A 23,818-nucleotide genomic window follows, 5' to 3' on the forward strand; every position below is an offset into this window, starting at 1 on the left:
AATACAACCTAAATTTGTAAATGTGTAAGGAGTAAACACTCAGATAATGATTCCAAAAGTCTAAACTATTTTACCCAAACACAAATATTTTTGCTTAATGATAAAGTTGTGTAAGTAAAAATCATATAAAAGTTGCCTCTCACTCTTTGGTTTTATTTTGTAAATCCACAACAGGAAGTATATCTGTGCGTCATCTCTAACGTGACAGTGGAGGCGAGTGGAGCGCTTCTGTTTTCAGGCTCTCTCTCAGTCCACTCATTGCACTGAATAGAAAAGATGCGCATCTAAACGCAAATAAAAGTGACACGAGACCCGAATAAAACTTAAGACGTCTATAACTTTTCAATCGACCTTTTACTTTTGTCGTTATTTTGGCGGAGTTTTGCAGAGTCGCGGATACACCTGGACCCCGTACCTGCTGTGGTCCGGGACGCAGAGATGAGACGCGGGCAGCGTGGTGTCAAGAGGACGTTTGGACATTAGGTAAGACTTATTTTACACGCGCTTGCTCCGTTTTTGTTTAGGATAGCAGACTTGTAGACTTGTATTAAACTGTTATAGGCTAGAGTTTGGTGACTTTTCCATCAATTTTCTATTACTGTAATCAGTCACACGTCTCTACGCCTTCGTTGTTGTGTCCAGTGTGTGCACTGAGTCGCTCGCTTTTTCATAGTGCACCTGCAGCGTGTGCCCTTGCCGATGTCCCTGCAAGTAACCAAAATTATATGTCTTACATTTTACAATATTTAAGTCAGCACAGTTTATCTAGGGGTGCTGTGACTGAGTGTCCGTGGTTAAACCGTACATTTTGATGGTCTTTTGAAAGTTTGAAATAAACGCGCTGGGAGCAATAACCAAATATTACACAAAACAGAGAATGCAACTGAACGGGTTAAACGAAAACTCCAATATCAGATATAAGTATTCTTGTTATGGACTGTATTTCACTAATGAATACAGACTACTTTTGCTGTGGTAACCTTCACCTGTGGCAATAACAGTGATGGAACTCTGTTTTACTTTATGGAGCATATAGACTTCTTGTCGCACTTATCTCTATTATAATGTTGTTTCCTCATCACAAACATAACTGGAGTTGTGTTTTTTTTCATTCACATATGTTTAACACACAAGCCCTGCATTTTTACACCGAGCTCTTCTCTCAAACTAAAAACAGCCTTTTCCACCTTGTGATGTCATGTCATATTACAGGAAGTGCTCCATTGCATTTTTAAACTTCATAAACCTTCACTAGAATCAATTTGATGATTTGAAGCCAGGAATGACTAATCTCTACTGAACAAAAGGTTAAAAGTAGCTGTTAACTAGAAAAATACCACTACGTGACATCACAAGGTGAAACAGAGCATTTTGAGCATTGGAGAAATAGACAGACTAATAATAAAGAGTTACTCAGACATGTGTGATTGAAACAAAACACAACCTCATAAGCAACATACTAACACTGCTAAATGCTCACAAGAATCCATTAGGATCTTTAAAAATAGAATGTCTATCTAATCTAAGACTACATGTCATACAGCAAATTTATTTTCATAACTTTTGCTCATAGACATTGTACAGACTATATACATCAGTCAAAAGAAGTGAAAGGAGAGCTTATCTATCACACATTGCTTTATGTGAATATTTCCCTTGCAGTGCTGCTGCTTTTCCTATAGGCGCTATCATGTAATTATTGCTGACATTCAAAATACTATATTCACAAATCACAAAAAGCCTTGGTGCAAAGGAGAGTGACACGACACACATCACTTTGAATTCTCCCATTGTCATGTTGGGTTTTGCATTTCAGAGATTGTTTTTCCTCTATATTTTCCATCAGTTGTTGTGCTATAGTGCCATTGCCATTTGAAAATTGTCTGTAGTCTGATGTGAACAAAGAGCAGTTTATCCTGTAATGTATGTGTAACTTGCCAGACTGAAGAGTGAAATCCATGTCAAAGGTTCGATGGTGGCATTAAACCTAATTTCCAAAAAAGCATTCCTCCTTTGTCCTTTTCCCCTTCTCGTGGCCCCTTTCACTCTAAAAGAAGTCGTAATAATATAAGTTGTGTCGTGCTTCAGGGTCCAGACATGCAGCCACTCTTTTGTAATGGTATAGCTGCAGATTTGATTTTCCTGGTCAGCACAGAGCCACCACATAGGCAGCTTTTACAAACGCACAATATTGATTTGGAGACATTGTTCAGAATGTAGTCTACTACACAAATCCACTAATGCATTTTAGCCATTACACTTTCTTCTTTGTTGGATGCTAAGATTTGTATGAATAAACTAAATGTCCTCTTGCCCTTATATGCAGCGGTCAAGTTGCTCAGTTGGAGGAGATTTTGACTTTCAGCCTGACACTGCAACCCTTGGACAAATGTAATAGTTTTTAATAAAAGCCATCCTTATTGAGGCTTGTAATTTACATAATGTACATTTTAGTGCTGTTTATTGCTGGCATTTGCATCTTACCTGGGAAAACAGGGGAAAGTTGGAAACTGTATAGCTGGCACATAACAATAAAGTTGTAAAGTAATAGGACTGAGCAGAAACATGTATAATTCTTTTCTCATGATTTATTTCCGATTAGATTTTGCAAATAAATATGTCTTCTGATCTTGATTTCATGGATGTAAAGAAGGCATAGTCCAATTTCTTCCTCCAAAATCTGAATCTGAACTCTGCTCCAAACCACATGCTTTTACTGATAGTTAAACAACCGGACCTCAATTTGAATACAATTGGCACAGCTCTATATGTCACATACAACTATTTGACTTTACTGACTTGAAACATCAGTGTAGCTGCAGGCTGTATACATTAGATGAGTAATGCGATTTGTGTTTTCCGTCACGCACAAATCCCGTGTTTGCATCTGATTTGAATAGAAATACAATGGTTATTTATTTATATATTTTTTGTTGATACAGCAGACTTCATAAGGGGCTTACAGTCACGATGAGCAATCGACATGCTTAGAGCAGAGTTTGAACATTGAATTGATAATGCTATTCGATCTTCTTGTTACTTATTTATAACACTGTGTTGTAAGCCATCATTGAGATTCTGACACTGTACTAATCAGACAGATAGACAGCCAGACCATTTTAATAGATTCACATCAAGTATTACCTCAAAAGTCAGAGCGTTCTCCCCCTGTCTGTAATGACTGCAGACAAGGGACCCATCACTAAAGCTGACCCATTTGTCTGAGTATTACAATTTAATTAACTAAACCTTGATAAATTCAGTCCCTGCTCTTTATTTTCTTTAGCTGCGATGACAAAAATGTAAAATCTAATCAGATATGGATACACAACGCTACAGAATCCTATGTGTATCACCAATTAAGAAAATAAAATTGGAGAACGAAGTAAAGAGAAGTTTACCTGTATCAGTTGTGGTGAGAAATGGGATAGATTGCAGTAATAATGTTTTGAATGTAGGCCTGTCATGATAACAGAGAACAAATTTTGAAGTGTGATACATTTTAATAAGTAAATATGATAAACGATAATATTGAAACTTATCTATGCCACTGACACAATAACCCAAAAGCAGATTTAAACCATAAAACTATTCTAAATCTACAATATTATATTTATATTTCATCTGTAATCTCTTTGCATCTGCAGTCATAGAAATTATTAATTCAAACTTTTATGCCTTAAATCTTATGATATAGCCAAAAAATAAGCAAAACATTCCCAGTTCTGCAAAGAAAATGTACACACAATATATACTGATCCCCAAAATATATTGTTCTAGCTTATATTGAACAATAAGTCGATATAGTAATTATCATGACAGGCCCACTTGAATACAGACTAAAGATGACTCAAACATGCACAAATCACTAAATACAACTTTGAATGGATAAATGTGGAAGGAAAAACAATTGTAGCATAGTTTAAAGCTCTAAATAGTACATTTTGTATAATAGGTCTCTTAAAGTATGTTTAAAGGATTGTGAAATGACCCACGAAAGCACTTTATCACTTATTTCAAATGATAACAACATGACTCTTTTCCAGTTTTTACGTTAATCTGCTTTTTGCCATTTTGAGTTTTATTTTATTACATACCTGCTCAAATTTCGCATTTCTTCAAAACAACATTGACAATATCATCAGGAATTTGATACTACCTCACCTCTTATCCTGCACAATAATGGGTATCATGAAATAATGATATGTTCCTCTTGATACTCTAATGACCAGTGCATATATTGTCATAGATCAAAGACATCTCAGTTGAGGGGGAATGTTCACAGTTGTAAATAGTTGTATATTTTGTGTGTGTGTTGTTGGAGGAAGGTGCAATCAGTTTTTCATGGTCGTTGAAAGTTGTCCTGTATTCTAAACACAATCATTTATTGAACCAACACTGTCTTGGACATGTCAGTGACGCATGTAGCAGCAGCGTGCCTGTGACTTTTCACTGTATTTATATTCCTCACAGAAACACTGAGACTTGCAGATGTTTGTTGTGTAGATTTTTGAGATTTTTCAGCTTTTGCTACAGTCCCCGAAAGGTCAAAGGTTACCCTGCCAGAGGCCATTAATTTGTCTCGAGTCTGAGGGTGTCTTGACCTGCATGTTTTGAGAGCAAATCAACGATGCCCTGTTGAAATTGGGATGAAGATAAACAAATAAAGCTTTTGAATTAAAGGTCCTATATTAAACAAATTAAAAATTAAATTAAATAACTGATTCTTGTGAGGTTAAAGTGATGTTATAATATTGTTACCTCATCAAAAACATACTCAAAGTTGTGTTTTGTTTCATTTACACCATGAGTGAGTAATCCTTCATTAGTAATCTGTCTACTTCTCCAAAGCTCAAAATGCTCTATTCCACCTTGTGATGTCATGAAGATGGGCAATTCCAGGGCTGAAATTATCCAAATGATTGTAGTGAAGGTGTATGAAGTTTAAAAGCACACTGGAGCACTTCCTGTATTACCACATGACATCACAAGGTGGTACAGTGTGTTTTCTGTTTGAGAGAAGAACGAAGTCTAATAAATATGCAGGGTTTGTGTGTTAAACATGTGTGGATGAAACAAAACTCCAGGTGTATTGGTGGTGAGGAAACAACATTATAACAAATCAGAAAATAGAGTAATATGGGCCTTTAAAGAAAGAGCATTACTGACGAATATAGGAAATTAGTGCCTTATTACACAGATATGGCAAGATTATTTTTCAGTGACCGCCATATGTCTCCGGTCAATGTGTGCTTTGATCAATGTCTGTACACAAACAGATCAGCGCAGTATGGATCCAGCCCTTATGCACATACCCGTCTGGAGGTAGGACTGGGCCATTAATATAATTTTAATTGAGTACTAATCATTTGCAGATTGCAGTTACTGGTCTTCTGTATTGACTGTCCTTGTGATAGGAAGAACATGAGTTGCAGTGCAGTATTTTTATGTGTTTTTATTTGTCTATTTAAAAACAAGGGCACAGAGAACATTAATCCCAATGAGAAAAGATGCCCACACTGGATTTTGCCATTAGCTATTTTCTAAGCTAAATTCAGACTACAAGAATAAATCCATAATTTTGTCTGTTAAATAGCACCTAGAGGTTGATTTTCAAAAGTTGTTCTTGTATTTGTTTATACAAGTTATTATTAATATTCATAGATTTTTTGTTTTTTTTTTGCTGAAGAATGGACCATTTTGTCAGAGCTTGTCCAAGACAGTTTTTGAGGGACAGTCCTCGGCATCCAAGAAAGCAAGGATAGTTTGATTGAACAGAAAGTGGATGTTTTGGCAAATCTATCTATTTTAAATGTAGTTTATTGTTCTTGTTACAATATTGGCATGTAGCTATATTACAATTCAGTATATTTCACAAAACATTAGGCCTGACCAGAGAGCATTGACATTTACTTTGCATCATTTTGCTGTTCTCATATGGCCTGTTAACTTTTACTGACATGACCTGTAATTTGGATGAAGACCATTACCTTTTATGCGCCCAGTCTGTGAGTTATAGTTACACCTGCATCTGCGATCAATGGAGTGTTGTGAGATGAATTAGGTATTTTTGCTGCGTAGTGACTTCTCTGACACATTTTTAAATTAAAAACAGTGCCTGTCAGCCACACTCACATAGTCCCTCTGTGAACCCCAAACAGAGCCATCACCTTGTCTCTGATATCATCCATATAAAATATTTTAAAAGGCAGAAAAAAATTACAATTGAATTATAACAAGAATGGTTGGTTGAAGCTGCACTACATAACATTTCAAGAGTTACCTGATGTCTCCAAGTAAATGTTATTGCTTTGTCTAGAAAGTTCCACAGTATAGATTGAACCTAAAATCACAAGAGAGACAAACAGGTTACAGCACAACATTACATCATAATTCAGATCTGTGGAGAGTCGCCCCCATTCACAGAAGAAACGATTGTATTTTTGAGCAGTAGAAACACCTGCATTGAATAAATACTAGATGTTTATGTTTAAATTTGTACCATGGAGACAAGTATGTAGCGGATCCTCCTCCTGAGAAGTTGCGCAATGCAGCTTTAATGTGAATATATTTGACTTTATTGCTTAATTACGCCATCCATTCAGGCTGTATGCAATACTCCAACTCTAATAAAGACATTTACAGGCACACTTTTGCATATTTTTGATGGGTTTCAATAATATAATCTGTTTTTTCATAATGAGATAATCCCCAAATTCTTCCAATACAGATAACAATTTTTGTTACACAAATTATGCTAAAATAAGAATAGAAAGATATTACCAGACTGTGCTTTCAAATACTTCAGCTAAGAAATCACACTTTTACAACCTGAACCAAAATCGTCATACTCTGTCTCTACCTCTCACCCCTTTTACCTGAAGCGTAAAATTGAGGTTCTAAGCCCCTCCCCCATCCCCTAGTGGTGCAGTGGGAGCGTTTATTACAGTTAACCCCACACAGACAGAGCTGCAGGATGAGTTACAGGGGTTAATGACTAACTGCTTTTATTAGCTCTCTGATGTATTTGTAGACAATAGGTCTCTAATGAGCCATTCAGTGGAAGAGTTACCTTATGTAGTAAACCTGTGGATTCTATGTATATAGAATAGGTGCAGTTATTTTACACCCATGCTGCCATTAAAGGTGCACTCTGTAACTTTTTGGTTGGCTGCTGTTTCTATGGCTATGTTATTGCTCTGCCAGGAACTTTCAACAGTATGACATGAAACAACTTGTCTTTATGTTTATTAAATTACAGGAGATTTTTATAGGTATTTTGAAAATACTTTTTAAAAAATCATAAGTTTATGGCCATACTGTGGAACATTCTAGGCACATCTCCATGGAGACAAGCAGGTGACAGACCCTCCAGTCGACAAGTTACACTGTGCTCCTTTAACTTGCCCCTTATTGTAGTAGTTTAGTGGTGTGTAGTTTAGTTTTCTTGATGTGTTTAAAATGGTTCTCAACACAATCCTATTAAAACATCCCAGTCCCCACAATCACAATTAACCCCATTGTTTATAAAAATTTTCAAAATCTCCAAAACTGATTAACACTAAAATCTGACAGTGGGCCCTAGCCTGCAGCATGTAGGATGTTGCACAAGGTATTGTATTTCCAACAGATCACACATTAAAGGTGTTGAGTTAGACTTTAACACTTCAACCTTTATTTCAGGCTCATTTATTAAAACAACACAAACATTACAGTGGCTGAAAATGTCCCATAGACCAGGGGCAGGGTTTCCCACAGTGCAGCGGTGGAGCAGATGCTTACTAAATGCAGCCAATGAGCCATGATGTGAGCCAGGAGAACTTAGCCGCCAGATGATCTATTATACATGAGATCTGTGAACATACGCCCAAAGAAGAGGAGGAGGTACAGTAATAGAGGGCTGGTTGGACAGTGCATGAATGAAACAAGGCATTTTGACCAGGCCTGTCATGATAACAACATTTTGAAGATACACTGTGATAAACGGTAATATTGAAACCAATTTATGCTACTGATGCAATAACAATAATGCAAGATAATCATAGTAAAACTTTTTTAAAATAGACAGCATCATTCAACAGGCCAAAATCAAGGTGAAATAAATAGAAGATTGAGCCAATAATTCATGAAAATTTGTTATTCAACCATCAACAGCTCAAATCTTATTGCATCACAACCCAAAATCTTCCCACTTTTAAAAAGAAAATGTAGCCCCAGTATATATTGTTCCAACTCTCATATATTGAATGATAAATTGATATAGTATTTATCAAGATGGGCCTAAGTTTGACAGCTTCAATACCAAACTGTCACTGCTGTTTCAAAGAAGTCTGAAGAGCTCCATACAAGCTCAATAATTACTGCGTACAGATGGTGCAGTGGAACGTGCTGAATCAGGGACCTCTGAAACATGCCCTGTGAAAAGCAAAGGAGACAGTGGGAGGTCCAAGTCTGTCAGCTCTGACCCATGTCGTCCCGGGACACTGCTCTGTGGAGTCTAAATATTCCTTCAAGATAATGTTCCATAGAGATAGACACGCTTGTTGCCCACATAGACTAGACTACATCTTAACTAAACCAGACAACAAACACAACTAAATTTAAAAGTGTGCTATGTAATGTTTCTGATGGGGGGTCTCATCTGTTGTCTCCAAGGAGATGTTGTTGCTTTGGCTGGAATGTTACCAGAGAACGGTGCATCTTTAAGCCAATGAATGTAAGACTAAAAATAACAGCTTTTTAAACAACTACATTTTCCAGGTTAGAGTCATCATTAACCAAGATGAAACCAGGTTCCATCAGGACAAGACTCCAAACCATGGCTCTGTGACTAAACCAAAACCAAAGCAGAATTAGTATTTGTGTTTTTGAGATTTCAGTTACAATAAAAAGAGACTCATCTGACTGTATTGTGCAGGTCTGCTTAAATAATAAGAAACTAGCTGTGGGCAAACGGGAAGTCTGGAAGAGGAAGTTATTTTAGTCATTATCTAATCGCCGCAAAACAAGAGGAAGACCATACAAATTTGTGTCAATTATAAACTAATAGTGCATCACCGTCAACATGGAAAGCCTAGGGTCTAAACTGCTGTTTATAAGAAAAGATGAGTTTACTTTACACTATTGTATGTGGCTTGATTACATTAGTAAAAATGATAAACATTGTTGTAAATGTATTTTGAATCAAAAGTTGGACACAAACATTTTCCATGAATTACTGAACATTATTCTGTGTATCTTCTCTCTTGGATAAAGTATAATTTATTAATTTCTTGTGAGGGAAATTTATTCTCTGCATTTAATCCATCCTTTAGTGCAGCTGGGTCAATCAGTCAGGAGCAGTGGGCGACACAGTGCTGCACCCGGGCTTGGTCCGGACTACCAAGGTGGAGGATTTTACCCATGGTGCATGTGTTTTTTATTATTATTATTATTATTATTTTTTTTAGTTCTTTTTTGAGGTCAAAAGTTTGTTGGTGAGTTTTTAATTTGGTGAACTGCCAATAAAGGCTGTAAGTCATTCATGTTTCCAGGGTTCAAAGGCCGTCTCATCCAAACAGGAATTTCTTTGTGGGTTTCAGAGGAGTCCAGTTACATTTCAACACATCAACATAAGTAATGCAGGCTTTGTGTTAAAATGAAGAGAAAACTAAAGGTGAAAAAAAGAAAAGTAAGGAATTTTACGATTATTGACCCAGGTTACTGACATCATAATGTATTATGCAGACCTTATTCTGCATAATACTACTATAAGTCTGGATTATTATTCAAATTGCTGAACTTTATTCTGTGCGTCCATTGTGCATTGTGTAACTTGTCTGGTGGAGGGTCTGTCATATGCTTATCTCAGTGGAACATAAAGTTAACCAAAAATCAAGAAATCATCTTTATAATATAGGCTTTATTTCTGACTTGTAAACAGACCCATTTACTATTTTTGAAGTTAGACCTGGAAAAAGGAAGAAGCCACTCAGACAATTATTTGGCCTCAGTTGGAAATGTTTAGAGTGTGTCTGCCAATGATTGTATCTAGTAATAACCTTAAAATATCCGCTCAGTTGTATGTCTTTAACCTCAGCTCTTTAAAGACCAGAGGAAATAAAAATACAATTGGTATTGATTGTCAAAGGAATGATGTAATTATTATTCTGAGTCACACCTGACATCTGCACAAAGAGCCCCTGGAGTTTATTCATGCTTATCAGATCGTAAGGAGCTGTGATCGATACCTGGACATGCCACAGGACACTGCATTAAGACATCGGTGTGTGCGTTTATCTCACAGGACCTTGAGCACAAATCCACCCACTTTCACTGTCTCCCTCCCACTCTGTGAAGACATGCCATTACACAGGCGGCCTCACATCTCAATCCTTTTAATGTATTCGACTGGACTGGATCTTTTAATGCACACGCAAATTATAGATTACTTTTCAGGTCGCAAAAGTGGAGTGTGGAGTATTTATTAGGCACTTAAATTGATGTTGCATTTGATAGACCTTCTTATGTTGAAGAGGAAGAGGACAGTGGAGGTGTACATTTTGCAGTAACTGTTCTTTTTAGTCAGTAGGACTGGAAGATTTAAGGCATTTCAACCAAATTAGACACAATCAGCAGAAATAGGCACTTCATGAACCTTCTGATGAATAAAGATCACTGTACCATGACAGTGTGTGTACCTTATTTTAAAACCAAACTGATTGTTTTAGGATTTTATTCCTCAAATTCCTTCCATCCTAATACATTAACTAATTATTAATTAATTAATTAATCATTGTGTTTAAGGCCTTTCAAGACATCCAAAGTGCTTTATAGAGCATTATTCATTCAGTTCACATTCGGTGACAGTAAGCCAATATTGTAGCCACAGCTGCTCTGGGACAGACTGGTGGAAGCAAGGCTGCCATTCTACGCCACTGGCCACTCTGACCACCACCAACACTCACGCACACACCGCATTCATACTAGGCAGTGTAGGTGAAGTGCCTTGCATAAAAACACAATGGCATTTTTTGACACTGGCGCCCCACTGTGGCACGTGGAATACCCAGTGGTCTTCCATCCAAGTATTACCTAGGCCCTGGCCCTGCTTAGCATCTGAGATCTGACGAGATCAGACTTTGACAAGCTTGTATGGCCACAGTAGTTAATTTTACACTTAATCGCACCAACTATCTTGTTGTATTGATAGTTTTCTGTAGTTTTCTGTTGTGGGAGAGTTCACTAGAGATCACGCTGGGACCTCCGAATACTTTTCTATAAACTTAAACTGGAACTGGAAGTTATTCTTGCAAATTAAGAACATTTTACTTACAAAGAATTACTAAAGAATAACAGAAAATGAGAAAGTCAATACTGCCTGCTGTGGCTGGCCAAACAAATGACAAAAAATCCACAAAACTGGCCTGTCGCTAGATTAAAGTGTCCTTCTTTTGTCACAAAATATTCCTTTTCAAATTCACATCTGTTTACGGTAATATGCAGTATGACCTTCACTGAAATTCAGCCTTTGTTAGTCAATAAAATCTATTTTTCCCAAGTGTCTTTGAAAAGAGAAGGTAAAACTACTACTACTAAAAGTAATGGTGTAGATTGTCAATGGATTTACGTTCCTTAGAAATAGACATACAAATGGAAAACCAGAGAGAGAGCTAGTGGTTTACTGGATTGATGTTGTTGACAGAGCAATTTCTGTGGAGTTTTTCTTCACGTCTGACTGCCCTGCTCCTGCTCAGCCTGCTGTTGTAACCTGCTGGGCTAATCCACATTATAGGAGCAGCTTCGTATTGACGTTTTGATCACACTTATATTTGCCTATAGCCAACACCTGTCTGTTATGTTTTATGACTGCATTTATCACTTTCTGTATGATATCCTAACTAAATAATGATTTCATTCATAACTTTGCTATGTCATTGATGAAAAGTTGCTTCTGCTATTAAAGTGGAATGTTTGGTCTGTCATGACGTTTTGAAGTGCGATATATTGCTGCAGTAAATAGACTAGTAGACTATAAACAATGATATTGAAGGTAAAATATGAAGCAGATTTTTCCCCAAAAAAGTGTTCTTAAAGGTTCATTGTGTAACTTTTCTGGTGGAGGGTCTGCCACAAACTGTCTACATGGAGATAATCACACTAATCACAATGGAGACAGGTTAATGGTCAGATCTATGGAGAAGCAAACCTGCACATCGTAAGAATTCATGTATTTTAAAGGTATTTTTATAAAATACCTGCAACTGAACAAATGCAAGGGAGGTATTTTTAATGCTCTATTGTGGAATATTACAGAAAAATAAATACATCTCCATGGAGACAAGCAAATACTGGACCCTCCATCTTAGAAGTTACATAGTGCCCCTTTAATGTAGACTAATGTAAAACAAACAAACAAACACACACACACAAACTGGAATAAATAAATAAATAACAGAATACAATACTTAATAATACTTAATACTTGAGTCATAGAAGTTCATAAATCAACCCTCTTCATCATCATCACCATCTCATTGTGGAACTGAAAAATAACTAAACTTTTCCCACTAGTGCATGGAAAAACTCCCCATTATAAATATTAACTCCCCAAAAGTATTGTTCCATTTGTCATGTATGATGTATTGAACAAAGTCGATATAGTGCTATTTATCCTAACAGGTTTGTGTTTGGCCCCATGTCACAATCACAGTCCCATGTATTGCATTTCAACACAACGTGTGCTTTTTTTTTTCACATATACATATATATATATATATTTTTTTTTTTTGCAATAGAAATTTAAGATAATATAATGTAATTGTAATCAAATGCCATTAAAGATATGCAGTTTTAGTGATATATGTTCTGGTCCAGTGGGAAACAGTGAAAACACACTGTCTTTCATAAAGCATTGTTTAATCTTTGCACATTTTGGTGAAGTTCACTCTCGAGCTCTCTGGTTCTATGGAGGGTCTTTACTTTTGTGACACAGCATCAGCTTTATCAGACTAAAGCTGCTGCCTGTGCACGTGGCTTGGTGCCAGTTTAATGGACTCTTGGATCTGTTTGGACATGAACAGAGCAAGGACAGACAGCGCTCAGATTAGACATGTACTGTGAGTCCCAGAAAATTCAATAAAACATTTAATTACTGTGCTAAACTTAATAAGTACACCGCAGTCACAAATGATTTTCTGGCTGCCATTCCCTTTGTGTATAGTACAGTATACCTGATTACCAAGTATGTGCTGCATGTGCAAATCACAGATAGATAATTATGAAGTACTTTTTAACACTACTGCTGAAGCTTTTGGCTCAATCTATGTTTTTCCTTCTTTGGCAAAAAATGCCAACTTCCCATAATTCCTCCAAATCCAGTAAACCCACCAGAGCAGAAATATCTTTACTTGATCAATTGCAAGTGGCTCCAACGTACATTCTCCTCGCTGTGTACACACCTTAATGTTAAACAAACTTTACTTCTGTTGAATCTTCGTACATATACATCTTATTTCTCTCCCTGATTTCTCCTTTTTAGAATGGTCAAAGTGGACAAATTTAACTTAAATATAAATGAAAAACATCATCTTTTCACAGTGTATTCAAACGCATAGTGTATGTATGAACAGACGTGAGCTGTTTGTTGATGTAGTGTCATTTAGGACATCACCATAGCCCAGGTTTAAACCAATGTTCCCGTTACTTACGTAGAGACTATACTCGTCCTAATCATCATTAATAATGCATACAGCACACATACCACTCTGCATTATAATATGTGGCAGGAGATTGTGAACATGCAGCTGACGGAAAATGCAACCGCGCATGTAACATAACAATTAATAAAAGCACATAGGAAGCTTCACATATCAAGGACTGAACAGGGGCTGACCTGCAGACTCGAGGTTGAATTATTGAGCAAAGGAAAACATAGCAAAGGCAACATAATTATCATACATTTAGTGTGCGTTTGTCTGAGAAATGATGGGCTAATGGTGGATATGTCCAAACATGGAAGAAGAATTTTTGCCTCATTCAAACAAACTTGCAGTCATAACTATAACTAAAAATATAGAGGTGTATCGTGAGAGTATAGTATATGCTTGTGGTGGTGCTGTTTTAAAAGTATAACATTTTTGTTCATCCTTGTTCTATGGTGAAAGGGCCTGTATTGTTCAAACTTGACTCTTGTGAGCTTTAAACAATGTTAGAATGTTGTTATCTCATCAAAAACAGACCTGGAGTTGTGTTTTGTTTCATTCACACATGTCTGAGTAACAGAGGTGGGACCAAGTCATTGTTTTTCAAGTCTCAAGTAAGTCTTAAATCTTTGACCTCAAGTTCGAGTCAAGTCCCAAGTCAAAGACAGGCAAGTCCAAGTCGAGTCTCGAGTCACTGGCCCATAAGTCCAAGTCAAGTCCAAGTCGTCTGCTTTGAACTTTAAGTCATTTCAAGTCTTTAAACAAAAGTAACAAATACAGCTTTTAAGATAAACTGTGCTTCAAAAGTCCTGGTATATTTATATATGAGTATTTATATAAGAGCTGTAGAAATGTTATTTTTTCCTTTTTAAATGTCTTGACAAGATCTTAGTGTGAATCATTACGGTCAGAACAAAAAGAATTCAAATTTAAAACTGCTAAATAACAATTATTTTGTCATGTAAAGTTTATTTATGTAGAAGGTTTTAATTAATAATGTGTTGTCTTATTTATGAATGAAAAGAAGGCAATATGTATTATTTCTTTTATTTTACAGTTAAATTAATATTTATGTAATATGGGATTTTTATCATCTTAAATGTGGCAGAAGCACTTTGTTCCTGTATGAACTGCCCACCTCTTTGCACTTCAATAAAAAAAGATCTTGTGGAATTTAGAATTTTTGTTTTTGCAGTAGTTTTTGGAGGGTTATTTTTATATATCGTATATCAAGATATAGCAAAATATATCGAGATATATTTTTTGCTCTATATCGCCGAACCTTAACTTCAGTTAAATCCAAAGTAACAAAAAGAAGTGGGAGGGACATGTTCCATTTTGTTTCTGTAAAATTTTGTGCCGCATTTATCAACTGTAAAGAGAAAAATATTTTCTAAAAACATATTTTTTTAAGAGAAACATCAAGTCTTCTCAAGTCACAGGCCTCAGTCCGAGTCAAGTCCCAAGTCACTGACCTTCAAGCCCAAGTCGAGTCCCAAGTCTTAGTCCATTTTATCAAGTCAAGTCTCAAGTCCTAAAATAGTGACTCAAGTCTGACTCGAGTCCAAACAGTATGTGGAACTGTGTGTTTTCCATTTGAGAAAAGAACTCAGTCTAAATATGCAGGGTTTGTGTGTTAAAAATGCGTGCATGAAAACAAAACACAACTCCAGGTCTGTTTGTGATGAGGAAACATTATAACACTGATCAGGAAATAGTGTAATATGGAGCCTTTAATATCTCTAAAAGCCTTTAATATCTGGTAAAAACTAGCCTGAACTACATCAAACAAAAATAATCAAAAAGTTCTACATCAGCTTTGTCAGCATAAATAAATAAGCACGGTTATCTGTTGCTTCAGAACACTGTGCCATTATGTCACACCAAATAAAAGATTGTTGTTAGGTGAAAGGACCGTAAACTATAAAACATCCTAACTGAAGAGTGTATGTACCCTGGCTGGTGAGGCATTTCCTTCTAAAACAGTGCATCTCTCATGGAGCTTTATAGATCGCTGCCGTCCATCTAAAATTATGACATCTAGGCCTGTCACAATAACACATTTTGAAGCGTAATATATTGCTACATAGATATATTGTGATAAACTGTATTATTGAAACTACATTATGTCATTATCACAATAACAACAATGCAAGACAATCCCAGTGAACTATTTTTTAAAGAGATAATATGGCCTTAACTGTAGTAATTAGGCACGGAAGTTAGTTATTCAACTCCCTACAGCTCAAATATTATTGCATCACAACAAAAATACCACAAATCTTCCACTTTTGCAAAGAAAATGTACACACGATAAATACTGAGCCCCAAAATATATAGTTTTAGCTTTCATATATTGAACTATAAGTCTATATATTAATTATCGTGACAGGCCTAATGACCTCATCACATTTTAGATTTTTAGAGTTTGTGTTATACTTGAAAGTTATGCATGCTCTATGCTCCTGTATTTCCTCCAAAGAACCTCTGACAGTGCCTTTTATGAAAAAGCCCAATAACTTGAATGAATATTATTATCATATGCAAATTAGAATCAAACTGTAAAAGAACATTTCACTCAAAAAAGAAAAAAGTTTCAGTCTAAGGTTTTATTGTAGAAGATTGGGGTGGTGAAAGTCCAGGGTTTGATGTTTTTTCTTAGAAAAATACATTTATATTGTTGATTGTACATTTTTCCGTGCAGACGTGAAGGTAGCCAAACTTGACCAAAAATGAAAATTCCCATGTTACTGACTGACTCCACATGTTGCACAATTATTGTGGGTATTATCTGTTTTTTGTTTTTTTTTAATTTATAGTTATTTCTTTAGGATTTTTTTTTGTCAGTATATAAAAAACTCATAAACTCTTAACTATTTAACTTCAGGCAGCCCTCAGGTGAATGTAAGCTTCAGTGGTTGGAATATAAATTGAATGCACTTGTTATCTTACTCGTCTCTTCCCAACAGAGAAAATTCAATGTATAACTATAATATATATACTGTACATAAAAAACACACTTCACAATAATTGAAAAGAACAACAATGTTTTTGGCCACTTGATGAGTTTTTTGCTTCATTAACCAGAGGCATGTGCAATTTAATTTAAATTTGTGAAGGTCCTGTCTCACTGGTGATAAAACAAATATAAACTGTCGTATTTTTACATTGTTGCATTTGATTCTTATTACATTGTTACCACCACAATATATATGTATACATTTCTGCTTCAACAAGTAGGCTTTGTGTGAATCATCAAAACTCTCTTTAATCAGATTACGAAAACGTGGTTTGAAGATGTTACTCTCCCGATAACAGGCTGTGAGTGCAGTCTTGTAAGATAAGACACTTGTGTGTATATATAGCTGTCTTTATCACATTTAACTCAAATACAATTATCTCATTACATTTCTTCAGAGGATTAAGTCACCCAACAGGGAGAGAGATTTCCTCGGCTCGTTTTCTTTGGTTATAACACAGTCCACTGAGCACAGAGGCTCCTTTCTTCAGTTTAATGGCCTTTAAATTAATTACAGCATCACTTTCATTGACTTTAGTGGATTTATTCACTCGAAGACAAATAAAACAAGTCCATTTTCTCAGTTTGTGCTGAAAGGATCCAAGTGAGCTCAGTGCAGTGAATCAGCAGGAGCTGTTTACAAGGCTTTATATTGCTTTTAAAAGATTTTAAAAGTGAAAACATATTTTATGTCCGGAAATCCAGAGTGAAATCTCTCTGTATTGATTGATTGTGCAGTCTTCTTTTTTTTTTTTTATTGACGCATGTGAAACAAAAGAGATCATTGGCCACCTGCCATTTATAAACAGGATCTAATTTCTCACCACTCGTAAACATAGTAAACAGGGTTTAGTGCTTCCCTCATAGATTTTGCAGAAATCTACAATGTTTTTCAGTCCCTTGTGATATTTTTTCATTTTATTTTTTGTTGTTGTAAGCAGCCATATTTATTTTCTTATGGACTGACACTTGTCCCTGATTGGCTCATTGAAAGGTCCTAGGCAAATATTATTAGTATGGCTTTGCTTATTGTTAACACATTTCTTTCTGGTATCATCTTGGTTTAACAGTACATATATAATAATTTTCTAAGATAAAAACTGTCACAAAATTACTGTTGATGGATGCAGTGGATTAAAGGAAGCCACAGTTTCCTCACATCCAATATCATTTGAAAATCAAACCATCCAACTTAACTCACTCCAATGCAGGAACGCTAATGCTAACTGTCTTGAGCTGATGCAAACCAATTCACAGGGCTTGATATAGTATTCTTTACATTTACATGTGTCTAAACCCTAACCCTGCCAGCACATACAGGCGCTTTCAATCATGGTTCACAATGTGGGCACCTGCACATGAGTTTTAATCTGCTACACCCACAACATGTCGCCTCCAGGCTGTTAGCGGGTCATACCATTAGTACTGTACTTCAATAGATATATAATGCAACTATTTGGTATTTTTGAAAGTTCTAAAGACATCGGATATGCCAGTCTGGAAAAAATTAAGGAAAGATTTCCAGCATAAAATCTATGTCAAAAATGTAAATAGTAATTAGAGCTGCAACTGAAGATTATTTTTGGTCGTCAGTGCCATTGTGGCAGCAGTTAATTTTTCAGTTAGTCTAACGATTATTTCTATTATGCATTGAAACTTTAAAAATACATTAATACCAACTATTATATGGTGACTGAAGGCTTCTATAGGGAATAGAACATATTTTTTTAACATTTTTACCTCCGCCAAGGAGGTTATGTTTTTGCCGGCGTTTGTCTGTTTGTCTGTTTGTTTGTTTGTTTGTTTGTTTGTCTGTTAGCAACATAACTCAAAAAATTATGGACCGATTTTGATGAAATTTTCAGGATTTGTTGGAAATGTGAAAAGGAAGAACTGATTTCATTTTGGGGGTGATCCGGAAGAAATCCTGGATTCTGGATCACTTTGAAATTTTAGTTAACATTGTGGTAAATGGGGCCAAAGATTTAGTTTCTCAATATCTCGGTTAATTATTGACCAAACCCCATGAAATTTGACTCAGGGATGGACAATGGGATCCTCTTTCATATTCCAAAGGCTGATCCGGATCTGATCCAGAAGACAGATTTTATCGCAATTTATATAAAAAATGGGGGTAGTCCTTGGCGGAGGTCTGCGCTCTCTGAGTGCTTTTCTAGTTATTTAATAATATCCTTCTTTATGGGTCTTTATGTGTTTTAGGCTCTGTATAAACCAGATTATGATTATGATGATCAAAATATGACTGCATTTTTTTTCATAGTCAGCAAGTCAACAACATAATTAATCATTGTAGTCTTACTCACCACTATGGGTTTGATGGATTTTATGGCGTCTTTCTTGAGGTTATAACACATTCATATAATTTCTCTGTGCCTTGCTTCATGTGGTACAGCGGTGAGTGCAGTGGGTGCCAGTGTTGTGGGCTGTCAGACGTGTGATGGACCGTGTCGACTACTGTTTATCACCTGCACATTCATTCTAAAAACATATTTATACACTTCAGCCTGACATTTCTGAGGCTGTGGGACACATAAAGACTGACACGCCATTGCTGTTTTGTATATCACTGTACAACTACTACTTTTTGATAAAATATTACAAATAAAAATTGTTAAAATTTCATTCACTTCAGATGTAAATACAATTAGTACAATTACAAGTATATTTGGTTGTTTCTGCAAGCTAAGGCCAGTAGTATTTACAGCCACAAGGAGTCAGCAAAAGAAAAAAAAAACATATAGTTTTTAACCATTGCGAGCTTTAAATGATAATGCACATTTGTCTCATTGGAGAGGCCAGAGCTTTACCACTGAACTAGGTGTGACTTTGGACAAATGTAACTTCTCACCAAGTTTGTATTAAGCATTTCTTCTCATGTCTCTCATGTCTTCTCATGTCTCTTGTAAAATATGAGTTTGAGATAGGTCTGTCATGATAATTACTATATTGACTTATCGTTCAATATATGGAAGATGGAACTATATTTTTGGGGGGGTTCAATATTTATTATGTGGTCATTTTCTTTGTACTACTACTGAAGTTTATTTTATTTTTTGGCTATACGATCATAAACCATATTGTAGATTTAGAAAAGTTTTTGCAGTTTAAATCTGCTCTTGGGTTTTTGTGTCAGTTTTTTATCATCTGTATTTACTTCAGAAATATATCACACTTCAAAATTTGTTATTGTGACACGCCTAGTTTGAGACATGTATGAGTGGATGCCCTAGTTGTAAAACAGCATGCAGTTGTAGCAGACGTCACTGCTGTTTAAAGATGCTCTGGAGTAACTGTAAGGACAGTTTGATAGTGTTTGGTGTAAACTGGGACATGTCAGCGTCTCGAGGAACTTTTGGTCTGAGGATTCATGTGAGAACGCAGCTAGAATGAAGGTTAAGACTGACTGACTGCTTGCTGTGGCTGTAGCCATGAATGTTTCCACCTAAACATGCAGAGAACGCCGATATTTGCTAATTAGCCCTGGGATAACGTTGTCTGATGTTAGCCAACTGGCTACCACTATGTTATCTACTAAGTTATAGGTGCAATTTCCCGTTCAGAGGAGGTATTTCTAGACAATGTTACACAGCAGCGTTCGGTTCCCAAATTCAATGTGGCAAGACAAGACATTTTTACAATAAATTTTAATTAACCCACCTGTTGGTCAGCTGTTGTAGCTCCTTGTTGTGCTGTTACTCCGTTTTTACCCTCTACTACAACTTTAGCGCATGTGCAGTCTTGATCTTGATCGATGTTTCTTCTGCTCGATAAATAATGTCTGTGAAGTGATGACACAGACAGTAAAGTCGCATCTGTGAATTTGTATTCGTACTGATGAAAGCGTAATCGTAAATTTTAATTTCATGATTGTAATTCTTGACATCGTAACTTTTCAATTTGTGTTCTGATGGATAAAATACTCTCAATCGAGAGTTTACGAATATTTATTTTATGCGCAACTACAGCCAAATATGCACAAATATGCACAAATATTTCTGAAAGCTTTCTTACTCCATAAGATGCATTGTGTAACTTTTCTGGTGGAGGGGCCGTCAAATGTTTTTCTCCATGGAGATGTTATTGCTTTGTCTGGAATGTTTCACAGTCTGGTATTAAACTGTTCTATGTTCATGGAGACCAAACCAGACCAAGATATGTGGAGAGGCAACCCCACCCACCCATCGTGTAATTTAATAAATGTAAGGTAGAGCTGTTTAATGTCATATTGTGGAACATTTCAGGCAGAGCAATGACATATCCATAGAAACAAACAGCTGATGGATCCCCAACCATAAAGTTACATAGTGTACCTTTAAATGAAATGAGATCAGCCCCAGAGTTGGTTGGTCTGTGTTATGGTCAGTGACTTTGGCCTCATTGTTTCTATAGGAGCTGAGAGAGAGAGAGCATGGGGTGTGTGTTGTGTGAGTTATATGTTTTTCTGTAGAGCGTCCTGGGACCACATGGTGGAGGATTTAGAGGCTGGTTCTTGGCATTCTCCATGGGACACTGGGAATGGTATGTTCTGGACAGGCCTTCCTCATGTGCACCCTCTTCCTCAGTTCACACACAGCTTTATGATGCTCATCTGGACCTGGCTGTCCACACCCAGCACTTACAAAAGTCCCATAGTTTAACATAGAATACAATGGTTTGGTCAAGATCATAAACTATATAAATGGACATAGCTAACTGGCTGCCACTTTCCAAATAGAAGCAAGAAGTGAGCATGGGGATGCTTAGGGCTAGCCTGATCCATCAGCCGGTTTCACTACGTGGATCCGTCTGACCTCGCAGCATTAGGATTTGTTTGCTCAACGGTAGGCAGTTTTGTTTTTTTTAATTTAACCAATCGCTGCTATTTGGTCGTGACATATGTAATGCGCCGCTAACGGGGTTAACTGGTATATTAAGCTTTTCCCAAATCCCTTAGGAAGAAGGGCAATAATGTCTTTCCCCTTGATAAAATTCACCAAACATTCTCTTTCTTCCGGCTTTAAATCCTTGTTCTCTGAAATCTTTGCCAACACAGAATGTATGACTTTTCGCTGATTGGCTGGTGCCTGAACTTGCACTTCTGGGGTTTTTGTGAACCGTCTAGTGTATTCCAATTCCTGACCTAGTCGATGGAGAGAAATGAAATTGAGCGGATGCAATAAGTGATGACAGCCTGGCTAGCTTAGGTCTTCCATCAACTTCAACATTGTCACCCCTCTCTCTTTAACTGTTGTTGTGAGCCTCATCATTTTGGTCTTAAAATGTTCATATTAACCCACTTTACATGAACGTGGTGTTTTTATTTTGCTGTTTTGTACGAACATAAATACCTATTCCTAACATGGGACTGACTCTAAATTTGCCTCTGTAACAGCTAGCACTGGGTGACCTCACATTCCCTTCGTCCAATTACATACAGTTTATGATCCAGATACAGGTATCCTAATCCCTCATCCACTGTTTTAGAATGATACTTCATATTTGTAGCAGACAAAAATAATTTTGCACTGGGACTGCACAATTTGGGAAATGTGAACTGACAAGCTAATTCAAGAATCACATTTTGTAACATATTTGTACAGATTTAAAGTACAGGGCTGGCAGTTTTAATCAAAATAAAACAGATTTTTTTTTTTTTTGTGGAGGAAAGTATGCTATTTGCAAAAATTGCAGTCTTTGTGCTTCATTCATTGCAATTTCACTTTATTGTGATTAAAGTTGCAGCCCTATGAGGGACATTGTAATCGAATTCTCAACATTTTGATCATATTACTTTCAGTCTATATTTTATCGAAAATAAGCAGAGCCAAGCATGGCATTGGGTTGTAAAAAATATACCCAAATATTGATTGAAACTGTAGCTAGACTCATTTGTACAATATCAATATTGAAAAAAGTACAAATAATAAAAACAGCACAGAATAGGATGTTTACTGAATAGTATTTATAAAAGTATAGATCTATCAGAACAAAGCAACATAAGAATGTCAAATATTATTATAATAACAATCTGTTCAAACAGTGACAAAAAATTTGCTTTTTCATCATTGGGGGAAAATGTGCCTGTAATGCAATGCTATTTGATTTTGCCTTAAAAACATACAGCTATCATTGCCTTCTCTATAATAGGAATAGTTACGAAGCATGGATGTAACAAATTGTGGATAAAGTTTTGTGTTTTGAAGTTGGAAAGTGGAAGAGGTGATCAGAGCGAGGTGCAAACATCATAATTGTAGTTTAGCTCCATTACACCAAAAGCACTGGCTCTATTACCTCCTACATAGTGTCCATATCTGTTAATTGTGCACTCCTCATCTGTGGGAGAAGCCTTATTGATTTAAACAAGGTAATTGGATGTGCCCGCAGCCCCACTGACTTAATGTGCAATTATTTAATGTATAAAAGTGGTCTGTTTTTCAGTGAGACTTTATTATTGGCCATTTGATTTGGAGGTCGTCGTGTCTCATATGTAAGAAGTGGATTTTCTAATGATTAGCTGTTGTGCTCTCTGTTCCCCTCAGGCCATTTTAACATAGGTTACTATAGTAAAATGTGCTTGAGAAGAGACTTATTGACACAAATAAGGAACACTCAGTACACTTGCAGCAATTAACTCATATCGTGCTCTGTTTTCATTGCTTTTTATAGGTACAGTATGTGACTTTCTGGTGGTGGCAAGTCACCTGTATGATTCAGGAAACCATACTTTGTAGCCAAAAGATCAACATTCATTTTAAAGGTGCACTGTGTAATGTTTCTGCTGGAGAGTTTGGCACATTCTTGTCTCTATGGAGATATTATTGTTTTATCTGGACTGTCCCGGTATGGCAGTAAACGCATTCATATTGCATTGGAATTTTATTTATCAAAAAAGTTAAATTTTTACTGTGTGTGGGCTCTCCTCTCCACAGATTTGACTTGTAACTTGGCCCTGTGGTGTCACCTGCTGTCTCCATAGAAATAAATAATTGTAAGGCCAAACTGTGGAACATTCCAGGCAAGAGAGAAGTAGGTGATGAACTCGGCACCAGAAAAGTTATACACTGCACCATTAAGAGTCAGATTGGTGGAGATGCAAGCCTCAGAGGATGCATATTTT

The 23,818-nt window shown here is 36.3% G+C and overlaps 1 protein-coding gene across 1 annotated transcript in view; it reads left to right on the forward strand.

Annotated features, from left to right (window-relative positions):
- The first annotated feature begins 274 nt into the window (after positions 1–274).
- Positions 275–23,818, forward strand: part of gcgrb (glucagon receptor b) — a 46,042-nt gene continuing 22,498 nt past the window's right edge. The window contains exon 1 of the mRNA XM_020931431.2: positions 275–483. The gene's annotated coding sequence lies outside the window, so the exon portion shown is untranslated. The remainder of the gene's footprint in view (positions 484–23,818) is intronic.

The sequence above is a fragment of the Boleophthalmus pectinirostris genome, unplaced genomic scaffold, assembly GCF_026225935.1.
Source record: "Boleophthalmus pectinirostris isolate CB_2022bp ecotype Guang Dong unplaced genomic scaffold, ASM2622593v1 HiC_scaffold_22, whole genome shotgun sequence".
Taxonomy (NCBI): domain Eukaryota; kingdom Metazoa; phylum Chordata; class Actinopteri; order Gobiiformes; family Gobiidae; genus Boleophthalmus; species Boleophthalmus pectinirostris.